We start from the raw sequence: 6,000 nt of genomic DNA on the forward strand, positions 1-6,000 counted from the left end.
TTAACACTTAATTTCTAATCAGCCAATCACATGGCGGCAACTCAGTGGATTTAGGCATGTAGACATGGTCAAGACAATCTCCTGCAGTTCAAACCGAGCATCAGTATGGGGAAGAAAGGTGATTTGAGTGCCTTTGAACGTGGCATGGTTGTTGGTGCCAGAAGGGCTGGTCTAAGTATTTCAGAAACTGCTGATCTACTGGGATTTTCACGCACAACCATCTCTAGGGTTTACAGAGAATGGTCCGAAAAAGAAAAAACATCCAGTGAGCGGCAGTTCTGTGGGCGGAAATGCCTTGTTGATGCCAGAGGTAGGAGGAGAATAGGCAGACTGGTTCGAGCTGATAGAAAGGCAACAGGGACTCAAATCGCCACCCGTTACAACCAAGGTAGGCAGAAGAGCATCTCTGAACGCACAGTACGTCGAACTTTGAGGCAGATGGGCTACAGCAGCAGAAGACCACACCGGGTGCCACTCCTTTCAGCTAAGAACAGGAAACTGAGGCTACAATTTGCACAAATTCATCGAAAATGGACAGTAGAAGATTGGAAAAACGTTGCCTGGTCTGATGAGTCTCGATTTCTGCTGCGACATTCGGATGGTAGGGTCAGAATTTGGCGTCAACAACATGAAAGCATGGATCCATCCTGCCTTGTATCAACGGTTCAGGCTGGTGGTGGTGGTGTCATGATCTGGGGAATATTTTCTTGGCACTCTTTGGGCCCCTTGGTACCAATTGAGCATCGTTGCAACGCCACAGCCTACCTGAGTATTGTTGCTGACCATGTCCATCCCTTTATGACCACAATGTACCCAGCATCTGATGGCTACTTTCAGCAGGATAATGCGCCATGTCATAAAGCTGGAATCATCTCAGACTGGTTTCTTGAACATGACAATGAGTTCACTGTACTCAAATGGCCTCCACAGTCACCAGATCTCAAACCAATAGAGCAGTGGTTCTCAACCTGTGGGTCGGGACCCCAGCGGGGGTCGAACGACCAAAACCGGGGGTCACCTAAAGCCATCAGAGCCGCAATTTTACTGTGTTTTTACTGCGAGTTGCATGGTTTGGGGTCACCACAGCATGAGGAACTGTATTGCGGGGTCACAGCATTAGAAAGGTTGAGAACCACTGCAATAGAGCATCTTTGGGATGTGGTGGAACGGGAGATTCGCATCATGGATGTGCAGCCGACAAATCTGCGGCAACTGTGTGATGCCATCATGTCAATATGGACCAAAATCTCTGAGGAATTCTTCCAGCACCTTGTTGAATCTATGCCACGAAGAATTGAGGCAGTTCTGAAGGCAAAAGGGGGTCCAACCCGTTACTAGCATGGTGTACCTAATAAAGTGGTCGGTGAGTGTATATAGGAGAATTGTTACCACAGGAGATCATGTAGTCACCATGTCTCCTCATGTATCTGCTCCTAGTCACCTCATACACTGCAGACATGGCTGATATATCATATATAGGAGAATTATTACCACAGGGGATCATGTAGTCACCATGTCTCCTCATGTATCTGCTCCAGTCACCTCATACACTGCAGACATGGCTGATATATCATATATAGGAGAATTATTACCACAGGAGATCATGTAGACACCATGTCTCCTCATGTATCTGCTCCCAGTCACCTCATACACTGCAGACATGGCTGATATATCATATATAGAGGAATTATTACCACAGGACATCATGTAGTCACCATGTCTCCTCATGTATCTGCTCCATTCACCTCATACACTGCAGACATGGCTGATATATCATATATAGAGGAATTATTACCACAGGAGATCATGTAGTCACCATGTCTCCTCATGTATCTGCTCCAGTCACCTCATACACTGCAGACATGGCTGATATATCATATATAGAGGAATTATTACCACAGGAGGTCATGTAGTCACCATGTCTCCTCATATATCTGCTCCAGTCACCTCATACACTGCAGACATGGCTGATATATCATATATAGAGGAATTATTACCACAGGAGATCATGTAGTCACCATGTCTCCTCATGTATCTGCTCCCAGTCACCTCATACAATGCAGACATGGCTGATATATCATATATAGAGGAATTATTACCACAGGAGATCATGTAGTCACCATGTCTCCTCATGTATCTGCTCCCAGTCACCTCATACACTGCAGACATGGCTGATATATCATATATAGAGGAATTATTACCACAGGAGATCATGTAGTCACCATGTCTCCTCATGTATCTGCTCCAGTCACCTCATACACTGCAGACATGGCTGATATATCATATATAGGAGAATTATTACCACAGGAGATCATGTAGTCACCATTTCTCCTCATGTATCTGCTCCAGTCACCTCATACACTGCAGACATGGCTGATATATCATATATAGAGGAATTATTACCACAGGAGATCATGTAGTCACCATGTCTCCTCATGTATCTTCTCCCAGTCACCTCATACACTGCAGACATGGCTGATATATCATATATAGGAGAATTATTACCACAGGAGATCATGTAGTCACCATGTCTCCTCATGTATCTGCTCCAGTCACCTCATACACTGCAGACATGGCTGATATATCATATATAGAGGAATTATTACCACAGGAGATCATGTAGACACCATGTCTCCTCATGTATCTGCTCCAGTCACCTTATACACTGCAGACATGGCTGATATATCATATATAGAGGAATTATTACCACAGGAGATCATGTAGTCACCATGTCTCCTCATGTATCTGCTCCAGTCACCTCATACACTGCAGACATGGCTGATATATCATATATAGAGGAATTATTACCACAGGAGATCATGTAGACACCATGTCTCCTCATGTATCTGCTCCAGTCACCTCATACACTGCAGACATGGCTGATATATCATATATAGAGGAATTATTACCACAGGAGATCATGTAGTCACCATGTCTCCTCATGTATCTGCTCCCAGTCACCTCATACACTGCAGACATGGCTGATATATCATATATAGAGGAATTATTACCACAGGAGATCATGTAGTCACCATGTCTCCTCATGTATCTGCCCCAGTCACCTCATACACTGCAGACATGGCTGATATATCATATATAGAGGGATTATTACCACAGGAGATCATGTAGTCACCATGTCTCCTCATGTATCTGCTCCAGTCACCTCATACACTGCAGACATGGCTGATATATCATATATAGAGGAATTATTACCACAGGAGATCATGTAGTCACCATGTCTCCTCATGTATCTGCTCCAGTCACCTCATACACTGCAGACATGGCTGATATATCATATATAGAGGAATTATTACCACAGGAGATCATGTAGTCACCATGTCTCCTCATGTATCTGCTCCAGTCACCTCATACACTGCAGACATGGCTGATATATCATATATAGAGGAATTATTACCACAGGAGATCATGTAGTCACCATGTCTCCTCATGTATCTGCTCCAGTCACCTCATACACAGCAGACATGGCTGATATATCATATAAAGAGGAATTATTACCAAAGGAGATCATGTAGTCACCATGTCTCCTCATGTATCTGCTCCCAGTCACCTCATACACTGCAGACATGGCTGATATATCATATATAGGAGAATTATTACCACAGAAGATCATGTAGTCACCATGTCTCCTCATGTATCTGCTCCCAGTCACCTCATACACTGCAGACATGGCTGATATATCATATATAGGAGAATTGTTACCACAGGAGATCATGTAGTCACCATGTCTCCTCATGTATCTGCTCCAGTCACCTCATACACTGCAGACATGGCTGATATATCATATATAGAGGAATTATTACCACAGGAGATCATGTAATCACCATGTCTCCTCATGTATCTGCTCCAGTCACCTCATACACTGCAGACATGGCTGATATATCATATATAGGAGAATTGTTACCACAGGAGATCATGTAGTCACCATGTCTCCTCATGTATCTGCTCCAGTCACCTCATACACTGCAGACATGGCTGATATATCATATATAGAGGAATTATTACCACAGGAGATCATGTAGTCACCATGTCTCCTCATGTATCTGCTCCAGTCACCTCATACACTGCAGACATGGCTGATATATCATATATAGAGGAATTATTACCACAGGAGATCATGTAGTCACCATGTCTCCTCATGTATCTGCTCCAGTCACCTCATACACTGCAGACATGGCTGATATATCATATATAGAGGATTATTACCACAGGAGATCATGTAGTCACCATGTCTCCTCATGTATCTGCTCCAGTCACCTCATACACTGCAGACATGGCTGATATATCATATATAGAGGAATTATTACCACAGGAGGTCATGTAGTCACCATGTCTCCTCATGTATCTGCTCCAGTCACCTCATACACTGCAGACATGGCTGATATATCATATATAGAGGAATTATTACCACAGGACATCATGTAGTCACCATGTCTCCTCATGTATCTGCTCCAGTCACCTCATACACTGCAGACATGGCTGATATATCATATATAGAGGAATTATTACCACAGGAGATCATGTAGTCACCATGTCTCCTCATGTATCTGCTCCCAGTCACCTCATACACTGCAGACATGGCTGATATATCATATATAGAGGAATTATTACCACAGGACATCATGTAGTCACCATGTCTCCTCATGTATCTGCTCCAGTCACCTCATACACTGCAGACATGGCTGATATATCATATATAGGAGAATTATTACCACAGGAGATCATGTAGTCACCATGTCTCCTCATGTATCTGCTCCAGTCACCTCATACACTGCAGACATGGCTGATATATCATATATAGAGGAATTATTACCACAGGAGATCATGTAGTCACCATGTCTCCTCATGTATCTGCTCCAGTCACCTCATACACTGCAGACATGGCTGATATATCATATATAGGGGAATTATTACCACAGGAGATCATGTAGTCACCATGTCTCCTCATGTATCTGCTCCAGTCACCTCATACACTGCAGACATGGCTGATATATCATATATAGGAGAATTATTACCACAGGAGATCATGTAGTCACCATGTCTCCTCATGTATCTGCTCCCAGTCACCTCATACACTGCAGACATGGCTGATATATCATATATAGAGGAATTATTACCACAGGAGGTCATGTAGTCACCATGTCTCCTCATGTATCTGCTCCAGTCACCTCATACACTGCAGACATGGCTGATATATCATATATAGAGGAATTATTACCACAGGAGGTCATGTAGTCACCATGTCTCCTCATGTATCTGCTCCAGTCACCTCATACACTGCAGCCATGGCTGATATATCATATATAGGAGAATTATTACCACAGGAGATCATGTAGTCACCATGTCTCCTCATGTATCTGCTCCAGTCACCTCATACACAGCAGACATGGCTGATATATCATATATAGAGGAATTATTACCACAGGAGATCATGTAGTCACCATGTCTCCTCATGTATCTGCTCCCAGTCACCTCATACACAGCAGACATGGCTGATATATCACAAATATCATGCACAACATACCTGCAGAATAAGGTGAGTCTTCTGAGATGGTGACTTATGACTGGGTAAATGGAGCAGGGAATATTTTGATAAGAATTAAAGGAGTTCTCCAGTCACTAAATGTACTTCTGAGCAATTCCTTTGCATATATTATGGTTGCACACCCTTACCTCACCACCCGGGGCTGTATACTTTGTTTTCCTTCACTTTTTACTACACTTCTCACTGCTTCAGCTGCATCACTCCAAGATGGCTGCCCCCACTCTGCAAAAGGACTACATCTCCCACAATCCCCCTGGCAAGTGCACCACACCCACATAGCAGGGAGCTGACTGCACATTCCTGACAGAGAGCAGAGGCAGCAGACAGGTCGTTTCTGTGGAAACTGTAAGTGTAGAAGGAGCGGCCAGGGCCCAGGAATGAATATGATTTCATGAAAAGGGGGCAGAAGATTTAATAACACTGAATTAGTGAAGTGA

General features: G+C 43.6%; 1 protein-coding gene across 1 annotated transcript in view; it reads right to left on the reverse strand.

Annotated features, from left to right (window-relative positions):
* Positions 1-5,800, reverse strand: part of LOC140129007 (vomeronasal type-2 receptor 26-like) — a 129,999-nt gene extending 124,199 nt beyond the window's left edge. The window contains exon 1 of the mRNA XM_072150679.1: positions 5,692-5,800. The gene's annotated coding sequence lies outside the window, so the exon portion shown is untranslated. The remainder of the gene's footprint in view (positions 1-5,691) is intronic.
* Positions 5,801-6,000: the final 200 nt, after the last annotated feature.

Source organism: Engystomops pustulosus, chromosome 1 (assembly GCF_040894005.1).
Source record: "Engystomops pustulosus chromosome 1, aEngPut4.maternal, whole genome shotgun sequence".
In the NCBI taxonomy this organism is placed as follows: Eukaryota; Metazoa; Chordata; class Amphibia; order Anura; family Leptodactylidae; genus Engystomops; species Engystomops pustulosus.